The sequence below is a fragment of the Anser anser genome (assembly GCF_964211835.1).
Source record: "Anser anser genome assembly, chromosome: 1".
NCBI classification, from domain to species: Eukaryota; Metazoa; Chordata; class Aves; order Anseriformes; family Anatidae; genus Anser; species Anser anser.
Window position 1 is genome coordinate 40,229,769 of NC_139720.1, and position 18,749 is coordinate 40,248,517.

Sequence of the window (18,749 nt, forward strand, 5' to 3'; positions counted from 1 at the left end):
ATGGCCAAGTGACACAGGCTTTCTACTAGCAATGAGGAGAAAATATTGAAACTTTTTGCCTGGTGTAGAATGATAATACAATATTAAAAAAATACTTTAGAAGATATTGCTAACATTCTTTTGTTTTCTTAATTAACTTCTCCTGCTGCACTACATAGCAAGAAACATATGCTCTGTGAGCTCCCACTGTTCTTCACCCACCTTCTTTCCCATAAACAACAAAAACAAAAGGTAAAAAGTAGAAATCACCTGTGCATGACAAATTTTGTGGGTATTGACCTAATCTTAGGCAGACAAGTTTTCAAAATGCAGTGTTAACGTTTTTATTGAATTATGGATGTTTTAGTGATCAACTTCTGTGCTCTTCTGAGAATTTCTGGTGTGCGCATCTCGTTTCCCTTTAAAAGAGTGGATGGTTCTAAATATAATTTGAGCAGCAAGACGTTATTATGTCTGAACATATTGTTGAGACATCTAAAGCTCTCTGAATGGTACCAAAGTGGTGAAGAGATACAAGAGACTACTGGAGCAATTCCAGATATTGTTCGTTTCCTGCTTTACCAGGGAAGAAGATTTCACTCAGCTGGATGGCTTTCACCCATGATAATAGAGGACTGGGTCTTCTCTATTTTTTAATGATGCAGAAGAAGAAATGAGCTAGTTTACTGGACCTTGAGTGGATTTCACATATTATTTATGACCTGTGTCTGTGCAGTTGAATAAAATTCTCACGTAGAGTAGACTTGCTTTCTCCTGGTCAGGCATAACTATAACAGATTATTCAGAATCACTCCTGGTTTTAATCATGTTGTCACTACTACTTTCCTGGAAGTGGAAACTTCCAGGGTAAAAAATCTAGACAGAAAAAAATCCCTCAAGTTTTATTTCTTGAGCTCTGAAGATTTGTTTGCAGAACAAAATAATAATAATAATAAAAAATAATAATAAAAATTAAAAAGTTCACCAAGTTAAACATTAGATAGAAAGTCTTGAAATTAGGAAGAAAATCTTCCCTTCCTAGAGTGAAACATTTTCACATGATAGGAAATCTCTCTTACAGACATTCTGCCAGGCTTTTCTGCAGAGAGAAAAACAAGCTTTCCTCCTGGTTAGCGGGATCCCTGAGAGTCTTTGAATTGTATTGCAGTTCTTGTCTCACATGGAGACAGTCACTGAAACATTGTTTTCCAAAGTTACAAACATCATGAATCTCTTTAGAAGAACAATATATCTCTCGATATGGAACATATTCTCTTTAATTCTTCTATGTTTGCTCCTTGTATTTCCTTACTAAGACACACAAAAATAAATTGATATATTTTTCTATTATCCTAGTACCATATAACAGTTCTTAACTACCTCAGTCCTACATGTCCTACCTTACCTAACTCCTTACAAAACTATCATTCACCACGTTTTTTAGGTCCTTCTATCACATCTTAGAGTATTATTCTGAAGTATTTTCCTTCATACTTTCATCCCAGCTCTACTTTCACTGCTAAGGTAAGGTACATTTAGTGTGTTGTTTGCTTGCATTGTTTTTTGTTTTGTTTTGTTTTGTTTTGTTTTGTTTTTTTGTGTGTGTGTGTGTGTGTTTTCTCTCCACAGTTCAGAATTTCACCACTTTTTCATGTTATGATTTTTTTTCTGCTTATTAGAAAATATCTATGATGATTATGTTATCAGCAATGATATTTTCAGTTGGAAAAGGCTTTTTATATAAAAGTTGGTAGGAGTATAAAAAAACTGTAGCTATTCAAATTGCACTCCTTTTGGAAAAATAGTTTTTAAACATTTGTTATACTTTAAGCTTATTCAAAACACAAGTTGAGAGTTGCAAAATGTGTAAATCTGCCAAACTTAGAGAGAGTGAGAGAGAGGTTGTGTGGAGCTTGGCTGCCCACCTGAGTAAAACCATGACAGTGGCTGAAAATGGGAACCAGACTCCCCATCTAATATATGAAAATGATTAAACATCTAAATGTTTTATACATCTGGAAAACAATCAAAAGAAACAGACACACACAAACGCACATACACACAAAAAAAATCACAACACACTGAATGACAACCCCCATACACTAGCTAACAGAGAAACGTGTAAACAGTAGGACATCTTACATCACACACTTCTTTATGGGGCTTAGTGCTACTGTGTTTGGTGTCACTTCACTTAAGATATATACCTTGAATCTCTTCCCTGAAGATAAATGTTTGTGTCCTCTGCTTTTTTGTCCTCAAACTAAGCATCTTTTTTCTTCCTAATCACATCTGACGAAGAGGAAAACAATCAGGTTTAGAGGAATAATTCATTGTCAGAACAGGTCTCTAATCTGTTTTTGGATCCTTTTGTCTCTAATATAGCTTTGGATCTTTTTGGCAAATGGAGTGAAAACAGTTTTCTTGAAATTCATTAAGAACTTAGCTATAAACTTCTTTTAAAATAGGCACTAGATTTTCGGGTAGTATTTAAATGCTCAGGATTCTTCAGCAGTTCGACATCAAAGCTTTCACATTTCATAATTCAACATTAATCTTAATGACATTTCATTACCTACCCCTTACTCAGTGTTAACACAAAACCAAAACACAACACATTCTAAATTCAGCAGAATGAATTACCTCATCCATTTTAGTCTCTTGCTGACCCATATGCTTAGTATCCAAAACAATTATAAGCCTGATTAAAGTTTCATCTAACAAAAATACTGATATTTAGTATGCATTTTATTTAATACCTGAACTATTTTTCTTGAATTCCCTTTAGTCTTAGACTTGTTTAGTGCCATTTTTTTTTAGCAGAATGATAATGACAGGCTCATCATGCAGCATACTTCTCTGTATTTCACTGAATATTAAATTGGCTTATTTTAAAGTTAGAGATATTAGGATCATTGCATGGGTTGAGTTGGAAAAGACCTTAAAAATCACATAGTTCCAACTCCTCTGCTATAGGCAAAGACACTTTCCACTAGATCAGGTTGCTCAAAGCCCCATCTAACCTGGCCTTGAATACTTCCAGCAATGGGACATCAACAGCTTCTCTGGGTGTAGACATAGACATTCTCTTAGACTTGTCTATTAATTCCAACAGAAAAGGAAAGGACTGTATAAATGAAGTATCAATTACAATTTACTGGGTATTCTATTGTCATATACAATAATTACCATATCTTACTATCATAGATAAGAAAATCCACTTTCTTGAGTCTTCTTGCTTATTTGAAAGCCCCTTAAAGAAAACATTGGAAAGACACTGGACATATACTTACTAAAGCTGAAAAATCAAAGGTCATTTCTGGAACCCATAAAAGATATACTTCCAAAACACAAAGTTTTGCTATGGAATCTATCAGTCCCTTCATCCTGTGATTACATCACTACTTCTAACTTAAAACTAATAAATACTTCAAGCCACTAGATTAAGAAATAGGACAGTGAGTCATGCTATTATAGTAATCCACTGAAGAGTTTCCATTGAATAAGAAAATCCAACACATCAGTTAAGAAAAGATGCTGGAATTACAGTAAAAATCCTGTTGTCCCAAGAGGCTCTTGAAAAAGGCCAAAACTTTTTCAACTCTTGAAAAAGGCCAAAATAAGGATGGATGAACTAATAACTCTTTCTTCAGGGAGAATGAGATGCTAAGACTCTTTACCGAAGTGTAATTAACTGCTCCATTTGATCTGTGATATCTTAAAAGTCATTCATACCTTAGGTTTGTTAGTTTGTTTGTTTCAAAACAATGTGCCACTTTGCCACTCGGGAACAAAATGAGGGTTTTTATCAGTGGTGTAAACAAGATGCTCTTCCAAGAGTTATTTCAAAACAGTGTGCTCCCTTGTCTTACCAGATAATTTTTTCTTCTGACTTTTTAAAATTTCTCCTACACAGTTCTGTTCAATATATTCACCACATGTGCTCCGCTTCTTTGTTTGTTACCAATTCCTTCCCTACAGCCTTCTTTCTTTCTTCCTAACAGAAAATTCCAGCAAACAAACAAATAAACAAAAACCCATTTACTCTGACTTTTTTTTTTTTTTCACATAAGCTTTGTTTTTCAGACCTCTTTGAAGGAATCATGAACGCTGTCTTCCTTAGTAACTTTTACTGGAGATTTCCTCTTCTTTTCTCACTGCAGTATTCCCAAATATCTATGTCTCAGTTCTCCAGCAAGCAACACTAGAAGTAAATGTGTGATAAATGTTTTGTGGAGGAAGAAATTTCATTTTATATATTTAGTGTTTTATTTTTAATAAAACCAGAATGACTACTATGTTCCTCTGATTTTTATATATATTATTTTATTTTATTTTATTTTATTTTATTTATTTTATTTTATTTTATTTTATTTTATTTTATTTTATTTTATTTTTATTTTATTATTTTATTTTATTTTATTATTTTATTTTATTTTATTTTATTATTTATTTTATTTTATATATTTTTTTTATTATTTTTTTTCACAAAAGAGAAGTCTTCCTACCTTATAGAATTAGAATCAAAGTAAATTGGTTTCTATGTGAATAGAGTATGTAAAGCAAACACTATGAGGGCACACAATATTTGACAATTTACCCACTGACATGAGAGAACAAGGGCATCAACTTCTGGTAGCTGAGCATGCCATTTAATAGGACAATTCTGATGCATGTTGAGCTGTTACACAGTTACCACAGGTACACCACATCAACAAATTTGGCTATGGACGTAGAGTTAAAACAAACAGCAAAAAAAAGCAAACCTACACCTGTGAACACCTATTGAACAATAAATAAAAAAAATTCAGTCTGGATGGAAATGTACCTTCTGATGAAAAATAAATTAATGATTATACTTTTTTTTTTTAAATGTGTTTCCTTAACCTGGATATATTTAATAACACTGATGCATTATTACAAATACATTGCCAACTAAGTCTTCATTCTTGTTTACATTCCACATTCAGGACGGTTTGAAGTCCTGATGAAAACAATACACTTGCATATTGAAAAAATTATTACAGGAACACCTGAAAATCAAATTAAACTTTCAAAAATCCACTGACTTTAATAATCTAAGTGAAACAAATACATTGTCCACTTTGTATTCTCAATAATACAAGCAGAAAGATATTACGTAGCAATCTTTATAAAGAGTTTTAACTTTGTGCAAGTTTTTTGTTTCCTCAAGGTAAAGACATGAAAAATGAACTCAGGACTGCTATTTCACTGATAATTTTGGTTGTTTGATTTCCAGGTCCAAAGGTGTCTTTAGAGGTCTACACCTAAAAAAATAAACCCTTGTCTTTTTTATAGTCAGTGGGGAGAACGATACTCTTGTAAACAGCAACTCAACTCATCGTAATGTAGACATCTAAAATAAGTAAGGTGATTCACATTCTTTTAAGGTCTGTTTCTCTCCACTGAGAACAAAGAGAGCATATGTTATCCACTTCTGATGTCAATGTAGATACTATATAATGGTATCTTCTGACTGATCAAATTTGCCTCCACGTTATATCTTCCAGAATTTCCTTCTGCAGGGTCTTCTGTTCTTAAAGCTGCAATTCCTGAAATTTCAGAAAATCTACCTCCAGTTAAAAGGATGTTTGTCACAAGCAAAATTGATGGGCTAATTTTTCATACTCTACTTTCATTGAATTACTGATAAAACTACTTTAATTGAAAAGTCCTACCTTTCCATTTATTTATCTATAGATTTTCATTGTAAAGTAGATTTTATTAACATGGGAAGGGTGTTAGTTTTGGAGGCTGATAGTTAAATTGAGAGATTTCTTTTATATTTATGATATGGTAGGATGCTAACCTAAGTCGTAGAAATTCTTTCATCAGTTAGAAGATCTTTTTAATACAGACGTACAATGAACCCACTAAAAACATTTATTATGTCTCAAGTATGCCTGAAATGTACTGAGTACAACTTTGCTCCACGTATATTAAATAATAAACATAATAAACAAAAAGGTGTTTGTCAATTTTTAAATAGTTCTGTAAGACCAACTTCAGAATTTATAGGATTTGTTACAAGATTGACTTTAGCAACACATACTTGTGTGAAAATTGACATCTCTCTCTATCTCTCTCCAATTCATTATTGAAAAGTGCCTAATTTTCAAGAAAAAAGGCAACGTTCTGGCTTCAAAAAATAGTCATCTATTAGTATCAGAGCAGACATTCAGCATTTTGCTCAGGAGTGAAAGATCACACATTAAAGTTATTTGTCAGCTTCAGAAATGTCATTCAATCACTTAAGAGCTTTGTGGATTTTAAGTCCATAACATATATTGCACAGTCACCTAATTCTGGATCAATCAAATTAATTCGTGTGTCACTGAATAGCTCATTTAAAATAGTTGTCTAGGCTTACTTTATAGTCAATGAGAGAGATGGATATCTTGAGAGAGCCATTAATCTTAGGTATCATTTTAAAAATAAGATGGATTCCCCCTCTTGGGGGACCTGTCCACTGCATACAAAGAAAACTTATGCTAGACACCTAAAACTCTGTGAGATTGAAGTGGTGATTCAGTGTGTGTAAAAATATGCAACCAATGGCATCTGAAATAGCTTGGGATATACAAGTTGTCTGCCCGAATCCATAAGATTTGATATAGAATTTACAGAACCTGCACCCTTGCAGAGCAGGAGTTTAAGGCCATACCAGATAACACAGGAGGATTCAACAGGCACTAGATGTTAATGTTTAGACCATATGGATAATTCCAAAGACTTTAGCCATGTCAGAGTATCTTCATTCAGAGAAAGAGGTTTTAGATGGAAAGACTATAGTTACACATATGCTTCTCTTTTCCCAAGTAGCTTAAAAACAGCGTTGACTTAATAACCTGTTAAGGAATAAAGCTTTCTAACTAGACTGTAATCTCTTCAGAAATGTGTACATGTGTGTTTGGGGAGATAGGGGAAAGAGTTCCAAGTCTTCTTCTGTTGAAGCAGGGATAAGGAAGAATTTAACTACCTTAACTTAACCAGTTCATTTTGTCACTCTCATTCTCTTTCCAGTAAATAATCCCCCTCCCCCATCTTAATATCTATTCCTATTAAGCAAATTTCCAGGTATGATTCATTTATCTTCAAATTTTATCCTTAATCCCATCCTTTATCCTTTCAAACAGTCCCTTAAGACAAATGTCTTCCTGGGCTAACAGGAAACGAAAAGCGAGGAATCAAGAAGAATTTATTGAAAGGTTTCATGTCTCATCAAATTTATATCTTAATAAAAGTTTTTTTAGATTTTTTTTTTGTGTGTCTCACATTTACATTTTGACTTGCTTTCATGATGTCTTTTGCTGATATTATATAAAGGTTCATCTCATGAAGCAATCTAATATGTAAGTCTTTAGGCTAAATATAGTTATGTCAGCTGCATCTAAGAGAGACAGTTAAGCATCTATAGGTTGATTCCAACTGAGTGTCTAAGACTATCAGAAAGAATTACCCTCAGGAAGCAGCTTTCTTTCCATTGGCTACATGGAGAACCTTAATAATTTAACTATCAGGTGAGCTAAATCCTGTCCATAGTGACTTTTTTGCAACTGTTAATTCTTCACGTGTTTCTACTTGTAACTTCAAGACATCTGTTATCAGTCTAATGTGTGAAGTGAAATATTTAAATCAGTTTCCAAGCTTCTTCATTTATTGCAGTCCTGTGCACCTCAGAAGTTTCCAAAGATTTTATCAGTTGATAGTTCTTGCCCCTAGCCTTCCATGCAGTTCAACTTTCTCAGAAGACCTTTTCCATCTTCTTTTGATATCTTCCAAATACAATCTTGACATCACACAAACAAATTAAAAACCATTCCACAACATTCTCTACTACATATGGAAATGCACGAAGGAAAAGTGTTTTTACTGGATGACTGCTTTGACTGTTTTGACTACATTTAGACAGTACAGCTAGCTATTTGGAAACATCTGGATGGGAAACTTTTTCAAATTCAGTGCACTCATTACAAATACTGAATGGTCTTCCTTTTGAAAGGAAGGCAAAGGGCAGGAAATTCATGTGTTGATGATTCCAAATGGCTCAAACTGACACAGTTGTGCATAACATTACCACCTAACCAAATTATGCTTTTTTATATACCAAAGCAGGACACATCAATTAAAAAAAAAAAAAAAACAAGCAAACAAACAAACAAACAAACAAAAAACAAAAACAAACAAACAAAAAAAAACAAAAAAAAACAAATGTAAAGAAGTAGATTTTGCTAATCTGGTATTTTCACAGCGTTGAATATGGAATTTTTAAAAAATAGACTAGAAATACAAAATGGAAAACTTCTTGGATTACATCATTGCAGATAAGTACAAGTAAAACAGCACACATTTGTCATATGAATGCTAATTGAAACTCTGATCACAAACAAATGACAAAAAAGAAATTGAGGACTTGTTATTAGTTCCTGAAGAGACAAAATAATTAATGGATTTAATTTAAGCCTAGTGAATAATTTGAAAAAAACACACACACATAAATCTATAGGAATTCATGTGTTCTTATTGATATATGTATCTAAGAGGATTATTATAGATGTTATCAGTAGAATCATAGCATCAATACCCAGATGGTGGATTTTCTACTCTGAATAAAACTTTTTTTTTTTGGGGGGGGGGGGGGTGTTTGCTATTGCATATTGCATTTTAAGCAACATAATATACTTTTTTTCTTGATTAATATATAATGAATTTTGCTTTGTAACTTAGCACCTCCTACATCAACAGCCATATGTAGCTACTATACCAGATTTATCATCATCTTGACTATGATGATGCCCACTAACGGACTAATACAAAACACAGTATTGTTGCACTCCTCCAAAGCCTGGTCACCCTAGGAGAAAGTTTGAAAATGTACAAGGCTGTATCAGAGTCAGAAGGATGACAAGAGATACAGTATTGCAGGGAAAAGCTGTCTTTGGATCTACAGGTGAGCTACACAATTCAAAGTTAGTGTTTAGAACAAAGAAACCCTCTTGTGAAGGGAAATCTGATTTTTTATTGTGCAGTTAGTCCAAAGGGAGAAATCAGATGGATTTTTTTTCTCTGGAAGTAACTATCTCTTGCCAGTGAGTTTTCAGTGAGGGAGCCAGACGTTCGTAGCCTGACTGTCTCACCTCTGTGCCTGGGAAGATCATTAAACAGATCCTCCTGAAAACAGTGTTAAGGCACATGCAGGACAAGGAGGTGATTTGAGACAGCCAGCATGACATCATCAAGGGCAAATCATGCCTGACCAATCTGTTAGCCTTCTATGATGGAGTAATAGTATCAGTTGTCAAGGGAAGACTGACTGATGTCATATACCTGGACTTCTGTAGGGCCTTTGACATGGTCCCACACATCTTTATCTCTAAATTGGAGAGAGAGGGACTGGAAGGGTGGACCATTCGGTGGGTAAGGAATTGGTTGGATGGCTGCACCCAGAGAGTTGCGGTCAATGGCTCGATGTCCAAGTAGAGGCCAGTGACAAGTGCTGTCCCTCATAGGTCTGTCTTGGGACCAGTGCTGTTTATTATCTTTAATAAAGATAATACTGTTTATAATGCTGTTTAATATCTTTATCGACAACATAGACAATGGGATCAAGTACACCCTCAGCAAGTTTGCAGACAGCACCAAGCTGAGTGGTAGAGGTGACACAACAGAAGGAAGGGATGCCATCCAAAGGGACCTGGACAAGCTAGAAAAGTGGGCCCATGTGAACCCTATAAGGTTCAACAAATCCATGTGCACGGTGCAGCACCTGGGTTAGGGCAATCCCAGACACGAATACAGACTGGGAGAAGAACTCATTGAGAGTAACCCTGCAGAGAGGGACTTAAGGGGCTCTTGGGTATGAAAAGCTCTACAAGAGCCAGCAGTGTGCACTTGCATCCCAGAACGCTGATGATGTCCTGGGTTGCTTCAACAGAGGTGTGGCCAGCAGGTCAAAGGAGGTGATTGTCCCTCTCTACTCTGCCTTTGTGAGGCACCACTTGGAGTACTGTGTCCAGATCTGGAGCCCCCAGCACAAGAAATATGTGGATCTTTTTAGAGTGGGTCCAGAGGAGGGCCATGAAAATGATCTCCTATGATCACCTCTCCTATGAAGAAAGACTGAGAGAACTGGGGATGCTGAGGTGAGGAGAGGCGAGGAGAGGAGGGGAGAAAGATTTGCATCGCTGCCCATGGCGGGGGGGGGGTAGAATTATAATTCTATGATGCTATGATGTTATGGTTCAATGATTCTATGTAGGCAACTACAGAGATAGTAGGTGAACCCCTGGGTAATTATTCTGACTGTAGATGTCCCTGTGTCATGTGAGGTGGAACTTGGCTAATGTGAACTGCCTGAAGGACAATGTGAAGTACACATCTTCAAAGGATTATTTAGATCTCTGTTGGGTACTTAAAAATCTTTAATGTCATTGAACTCTGTGTTTCACAGAACAATTAATTATTTCAAATAGCAGGTTACAAACAAGTAATTCTTTCTTATCACTCTCCTCTGAGATACGTGCATTTGTAAAGTATGATATAGGAAAGCATTTGTTCTGTTTGTTTGTTTTTAACAAACTATTTGGTTACTTCTGCATATTTATATGGGATAATAGAAGATAGAAGTATCCTTAGCATTGCAGCAGATGCTGTCATTTGTATTAAGCTTTGGGACTTTCTCTGATTTGAGAAAGGTCCAGTGTGACTGAAAAATTGAATTATATATTATGGCTTTCTCTCTGGCACATTAGGTAATACGTCGTGGTTACAAGAGCCAGGCTACTGAACAAAGAGATGAGTGAGATTTTTGGACTCAGGTTATATATTTTACAGAAGGTAGAGGAGCAAGTTGAATGACAGATCTAACATATTTGGTGTTTCTCACCTTACAGAGAAGACACTTTTTAGAGTTCTGTCCCACCTAAAATTTTGTAAAGGGTGGTGCTTCACATGAAAACACAGACAAGCTACAAAGGAGCTAACAATAGTGTTTGGAAATAGCAGCATATAGCTGCTAAACTGTGTTCAGTGAAAATAAAAAAGATAGATGTAGATCACTGTTGTCATATAAGTGAGTTGCAAATCCTAAATATTGTGTCTTCCTGTGTTTTAGTGGGATAGATGGGTTTAATAATCTTAAAACTGTAGGGATATATTCGCATATGTATGATAGTATCACATTGCTAGTGATTAAACTTGAGCAAATAACAAAGACTTCAGTGTATTCTCATAGTAGATTATTATACTATATAATTAACATTTTAGTAATTGGCTAAAATATTCTTTTAATAGAAATAAACCTATACAATTAAGTGGGTGAAATTCAGTCTACCTAATTTAAACATATAATTTATACCAAACTTTTAGGTGCCTCTTAGGTCAGTGCCACTGAAAGAAAATTTTTCAGTTGTCAAGAGGAAGAGGTATGTCTGGTGAAGATGTAAATTTAGGAAAGGAAGTTACCCTTTGGAGACCTCCAAGAAATCTGATTATGGGGAATATATAAGCAAAGAATCCTATATAAAGGTTCTCAAAGTTTAAAAGTGTTTTGGGTAGATAAGCTGAAGAAACAGATCATACACTGAATATTTACTGCCTTCTCTGGCACAGGAAGAAGAATAAATGCTGGTTACCCTGAAAGTTTTTGACTCCCTCTTGGAGTTCTAGGAAGAAATATCAAGAAAGTTGTAGGTTAGTTTCTTCCTTAAGGTATTTCCACTGTGGTCCTCTTCAAGTTGTTCACTGCTCAGGATGTGTAATTGTCCTAGTAATGAAATCTAGTCCATAGTGGTTAAATTTATAGATGTAACCTTACAAGACAATGTGAAACACCTCTCTGGGAGAAGTATAAACTACTGAGTTCCTATGAAAACTTCATTCACAATAATTCCTGTGCCAGAGCTGCTATCAGTAAAAAATCATATGTTGTGACGTAATGACCACACAGACACCAGAGTTCTTTCAGGATCAGTAACTGCTACTTTACTGATGACATAACTTCATTCTCTCTTAGTGAGGGCCTAACTTCATCTCTCATATTGAGGGCATAACTTCATTATCCATGTTGCATCCCATATTGAGGACAGGCTCCCTTCTTATACCCTTCTCCCCACAACAGTACTTTTCCACTAACTATTCATTGGTCAAACAACTTTGCCTGGCAACCAGCAAACCCCCAGCAACTTCCATGCCTTAACAGCCGGAGAACAAGAACCTGAGACAGCAAGGTGTCTCCTGAATCACCCTTCTTTGTTCCCTCTAAACTCTTTACATTCCTGATGGCCTCATCGTTAAGAGTCTGATGTTAAAACCAGCCATGGGGCTTGTCGACCCCCATGGCCACACTCCCACAATATGTGGAATTTTATAATATTTGGAAATGAGAGAAACAGATTGAAGAGCATCAAAATACAATATTTTTATTAATTCTATTTTTATTTGATATGGAGAACCACTGCACAATAAAGGAAAGATTGAAGCACTTGATTCGTGGCACACTGAATGGATTCAGATACTACAAAGTTTAACATTTTACTACTGATGTAGACTTGTGACACATTTTAGAAAATTCTGAAATACTGAAATTTTTTTCTTTCTGTTCTGGAAAAATCAATTGTCAGCATAATGAAGTTTGATATAATGAAGGATTTTGAGTCAATTTGTCATGTGGTCTTGAAGCATATATAATCACAAAGATAGATAAAAAGATAACAAATATCATATCCTTCAATAACACATTAATTCAGTAATTATTTCTATTTATTTTTTATTTAAATGATACTCCACTTTCAACTGCAAATCAGAATTAACCTAACCACCTTTTACTAAATGCTCACTTCTGGGAAGGAAAAAATAATAATAAAAATAAAAAAGCTACATTATAAAAAGTAAATATATAGCACAATCAACTTTTGTACATTACATTTCTTTATGTAATGATATATTTTTTAAAAGAAAGGTGGAAAAATTAAATGGGAATTCCAAAGAGATTGAGTAAAAAGAGAGGAAATGTCCATGGCTCGTTCTATGATATCAGTGTAAGAGGAGCTGTTGAAATTTAATGCATTAGAGATGGATCACTCTCCATGGGCTTTCTGCAGTCAGTCACTTTAACTTTTTCTACCATCTGCATCAGTTATTATTGCACATCCCTTTTCTTTCTTCCCAAACTTTTGTCACTTTTAGTACAGAAAGCTATAACAAGCAAATTCTAAGTAGTAGGTTCTTCATATATATGCCCTTTTTTATTATTGTCTTTCGCTGATTTCAGCGAAAACGTTGGTTGTCTTGAAAGTAATCAGCCATTTTTTTTTATTTATTAAGATTTTTTTATTATTTTTCTTTACCTAAAAAGCCAATCTTTATAAAGCACTTCGGATGCATATTGGAATGCACTGAGTTGAGAGGTAGCACACGTTGCTGTCAACTTACAAACTTGACACACAAAGATTGGTCCTTTGAGCTCATTGTATTGACATCAAATGCTTCATTGGGGTACTAGAAATAACATCTCCAAGATGCACATAAAGGACTTAAAATTATTCTAGTTGTTCTGATCAGTGACCAAAAGTGGAGGGAAAGTACAATGAAAATGCAGTGCTTTCTGCTGAAGGAAGCGTCACTTGCATCCATGAGTACAATTCTCCTTTCACATAATAACAGTTATAGAGAATGTGAACATGACTGTTTGTGACAGGGCTCTGGGTCCAGCTGTCTAAACACTGCAGTCATGTCAATGGTACGCAGACTGTAACTGAACACAGTACTTCCGTTCTCCTGGCCAGGCAGAGATAGAGATGAAGATTATAATATACTGAGGTCGTAAGGAAATAGGAGACACATCATAATGGACAGGTATTAAATTTCAGGCTTTAAAGCCTGAAAGCTTTAGGCTACAGGCTTTAAATTTCTTCTTCCATGATGTCTGGACATTCTTCCAGCATGTTGGATGCTCATCTTCTGAAAAATTACCTCTTACTTCCAGGAGACTTGCTTGCTTCTGGTTCCTTTTGGCATTGATTTCAGATTCCATATCTGACAGCAGTATCAGTTGTCAATGTCTCCCAACAAACAAAATATGCATCTAGGTAGGCCCCTTTAGTGCAACACCTCACAGTTGATGATAGTGGCTCTACTGCATCAGAAATTACCCTGGAAATAGCTCATTCTTTCAGATTAGACAGGCATCTTTAAGGATGTTCCAAAAGATTTTACTGAAACGTAGGACTCAAAATCTATAATGAAGAGCTGTTGACAAAAATCTTCTGGTATCACTGCCTAAAAAGTGTGGTCTGTGCATTGATGCTCACCTGTCTGTTCAGGCCAAGAGTTGTCAAATAGTCCCAGATCCCAACCACTTCTACATAATCAGGTTGTTGTTGTTGTTGTTGTCATTTGTTTGTTTGTTTTCCTGATGATGTTTTCCTACAGCAAACACAGTTTTGTATGACTTTTCTCCTGTACTAATGCACATGTATACATGTATATACATGTATATTGTACATATGGAAAACTTTGTATTTCTACCCATGTAGAATCTAACAGCCCATTAATTCTCCACTCCTCTGCTCCTTTCCCTGTCCTTCCTGAACATCTGCTCTTCTCTGCTCTACCACAGACAGGAGCATTTAAATGGCAATACATTTCATACTAAGGTAAAGACAAGTAACTCCTGTCAGTAAAGGTGTTATAATTTCTTCTCTATAAACTGCTCACTAGAACTACTTGTTTTAGTGGTCCCTGCATAGCTTTCATTGTAAAAGAAAATGATCCACAGACATGAGGATTGTCTTTAAAACACATAGAAATATACATTTCAGTCTAAATAGTCTAATATTTATTAGCCTTTCCTTCATGACTATTTGAAGCTAGGATTCAAAGTTTTAAATGGCCAAATGTACTTTTAGTTTATATTTAAAGAAAAATCAGTGTTGATGATTTTTCCTGGTTCGTTTTTTAGTAATTTCATGATTATTTCACCAAAAATATATAAATACTCCATAGATCAAAGGACACCACTTTACCTTTTTCCAAGGAAGTCTTTGACTCAGTAAAACAGTTTCTGAAGAGGCATCCATCTAAATACATGACTCATGTATTCCTGACTTGTCAGTGATCTAACTTCTATAGGAAATGTGACGCATATTTCCATATTGTATATCCAGTAATTTGATTGCTAAGCAACTCTGTTGTGGTTTGAAGCTATACGTTCATATTCTTTCTAGATGAAGACAAGCTCTTGTCTTCATCTTGTTATGAGGTCCACAACTTCGTCTATGAAAGAAGCAGTCTCATTACTTTGCAGATACGACAACATTATTCTACAAATCAGTTGGGCATTGCTCCTCTTGGATGGGGGAGGTTTGAGAAGGGGGAAGAGGCTATGGGATATCAGTTGCTATGCAATATCTTGCCCTGGCTTTCAGCTACTTCTCTGAAATCTCCAATTATACCTGTCAACCCTGTATGAATGTCTCAGATACCCTACAACATTTCAGAGAGACCCAGATGAAAGCTGAGGTATTTGGCTCAGCAGATGGATGGATTCATCTGGTCATGGACAACAGCAAAACGCTTGGAGAAAAGAAGAGTTAGCATGTCTCATGCATTTGAGAAAATTTAGCTAGTTTCTTCCTGGCATTAGAATCTTAAATTTTGTGTAAATATCATTTTTTACACTTTGTGTTTATTGTATGTCTGTATGAACTTTCAGCTAGATACCCTTGATGAGAGAGAGCAGAATATTTGAAAAACCGTACCATAGGTTTAAAAATGTTGGCCCCTAAATTGGCTATTCCTTCAGGTTTTATAATACATTCTTCAAGCTTTCAGATCCAGATAACACTCTTTTTCTCCCCTCCTCAGCCATAAATGTCAAAGAAAAAAACCTTTCACTTTCTATTAATAAAGCCAAATTGTGTCTATTTTATCATCAGATTTTTGCTTTAAACCACGGATCTTCTATAACTGATATGAAGCTATTGGGATATGGATAATTAGGGTTCTGTATTAATCACTGTTGGCAAGCTGCAGCAATGATTAAGGAAAAAAATGGCTAATTTCACAGTTTATCTATGGCATAAAATTCTCAAAAAGGGTCATTTATGTTGCTGAAAAGATTCCTAGCTATTTTAATTTTTGTTTCAGTGCAACAGTGTAATAAGAAAGATTAATACTGGCTCTCAAATGGACTGTAACTTATTCTTTTAATTAAAAAAATAAATACAGAATATTACATAACTCAATTATTGAAAAAAAATATATATTATTGGATGAAAAGCAGATCTATACAGAATTCTTGCTGTTTGCTACCACTCCTGCAACTGAAAAACAACTACTTGATGTTTAATAGACCCAATATGTGTAATGAAGTTTATGTCTTGGACTTTCCTTTTTTCTTCTCCCCAAAGTAGGAACAACGTCTAAATAACCTGTTTCTGCTAAAAAAAGCTGGACTCTTGTGGTGGGACTTGTGGAATCCTGTGTGTCTTCCTGAATTTTGTTGTTGTTGTTGTCTGTTTTTTTTTTTTTTTTTAATCACATATTTCATGCATACTTTATGAAGCCAGTTGCTGAATGCGATTGGCTCTATTTGATATAAGGAGTTCTTCTGTCCCCTGTCATTGCTGCAGAAGAACCTTTTTTTTTTCTTTTTTTTTTTTTTTTAACATTGATTGCAATTTGCTTCTTTATTATAGCATCCTTCAAGAAGACAAATATTACAGCTCAGTTTAGGAGAAGATATTCAGCAGTAGCTGTATAAGAGGCTGAAGTGCTGAACATCTTCCTGCCAAATAAATGCAGTCTTACTGTCAGAGTGGTTCTAGTCTGAAGGGCCATTCATGACAAGATTTTAGAAAAAAACTAGAGATTTCATGATCTCAACCCTGAAATCATCTGTTCATGCCTAGGAGAGCTCTATGAAATCTGGGTGCTACCCGTTGTCACAGCCGCCCTGTAATAACAAAAGGATTAAATCCGACAAGAGAGGAAAATGGGAACTCTGCTTCTGTTGTAATTCCTCTACCTCCAACCAAATCCTCAAACATTCTAGCATCTTGTTTAAGCAAGAGAATAAGAATATAGGAGTGTAGAAAAGGGAAAAAAAAAAATAAGATTCATGGGGGGAAAACACCTTCACAAGATAACAAGTTTCAAGAAAATGACTCTGCTCTCTAGATGTAAATAAATGTATCTAGTGCTAGAACAGATTAGTCAAAACTGTCTTAAACATACCCATTAAAATCTGTTAAAACCCCATGCGCAACTTTCCGTTATGTTATGTCCATCTGAGGTACTGCACTCTTGGACAAAGTGATTTTCGATTACAACTTATTCCCCAAAACTGTCAACTATATTGGTCAGAACTCGGTCCCTATATATTGGTCCCTACTTCAGCTTTGTTGCCTGTTAAAAGGCAGTATAGAGTGAAAATACAGACAAACCACACAGAAAAAAATAACTACGGCACAAAACCCTTTATTAGTAATGAAATGTTGAATTTTTCAGCTGAGTACAAAAGTTGTGTTTCAAATTGTATGATGATTTATTTATATTTTTGGTTTTATTTTTATTGATAGGACAAGATTAGTACAAAAGGTTGCTTCTACGGAGTACACAGAGAAAAATACAATTCATAAAATCATTCATTAACGATTTTGTCATTTCACTGTAGCTCTTATTCCTTAACATTTAAAATCAAAGTTTTATTTTGTTAATAAATACATACAGGAATACAAACTATACACCAGCTTACATACAAAGCTATATATCTAAGCCAGTGGTTTAAGCACAAAACAAGAGAGACAGAAGACGTCATTAGTGATGTATTTTGTCCCTGTTCAACAAGCTCTTCCAGTACCTAGTACAACCAATTATCTAATCCGTGGTCTCCATGAAAGGACTTACAAATCATGAGATTTATCTCATGTAACTTAACCACCGATTAATTAAATCCTCCTTTAGAGTCAGAGGAAAAAGATAAACAGTAAGAAGGTGCCTCTATCTGTTTGTTGACCAGCTAAGGAGACCAGATGATTGGCTTACACTGCCTGACTTTCTGGCAGCACTGGGTGAGTTTAATCCAGCACATGTTAAATGCACATGGAAATTATGATCAGCTTCTACCAGCTTTGAGGCCAAACGTTTTGTTAAAATATTTCCAACTGACAGCACAGCGACAAATTATAGCAGTAAACCAAGTTCTTGCATACCAAGTTTATATTGCATAAGAAGTGTGTGGGATATATAGGATGGATATCTAGGACACAGGCAGTTATCAGTTCCAAATTCCTCCACAACAAACAGCACCAGCAAAAGGACTAATACTGAAACAAAACTAAGGACAACAAAAGTAACAACAAAAGGAAGAGAAAATGAGATCCTGTGTGAACATAGGAAAACTGCTGTATGGTCAGTAATATAGATGGCAACACAATAACACAACACAACAGGAACAAACACAACAACAGCAGGAACAAAATGTCTCCCAGTTGCTATTCTGGAGTATTTAGCAAATATTATCCACTTATGATGTAGACACTAACTACAGAAAAGATAATCCATTAACAATTACATATGATCTTCCCTGGGTGTTTGCAGTTTTGGAAGACAGATTGCACAGTTGCTGCTTCTTCATTTAAAAAGCTAAATGACACTTAAAATTTTGTGAATGCTTGTTCTCTGAAAGCTGAGAATGATACAAGATATAAAACACAAAATCCTGATTTCTTTCTTTCCTTTTATTCTCC

At 35.1% G+C, this 18,749-nt stretch overlaps 1 long non-coding RNA gene across 3 annotated transcripts in view; it reads left to right on the plus strand.

Annotated features, from left to right (window-relative positions):
• Nucleotides 1-8,393: 8,393 nt before the first annotated feature.
• LOC310883696 overlaps nt 8,394-18,749 on the plus strand; it is a 127,945-nt gene continuing 117,589 nt past the window's right edge. For all 3 annotated transcript variants that reach the window (XR_014573666.1, XR_014573667.1, XR_014573668.1), the window contains exon 1: nt 8,394-10,142. This is a non-coding gene — a long non-coding RNA (uncharacterized lncRNA). The remainder of the gene's footprint in view (nt 10,143-18,749) is intronic.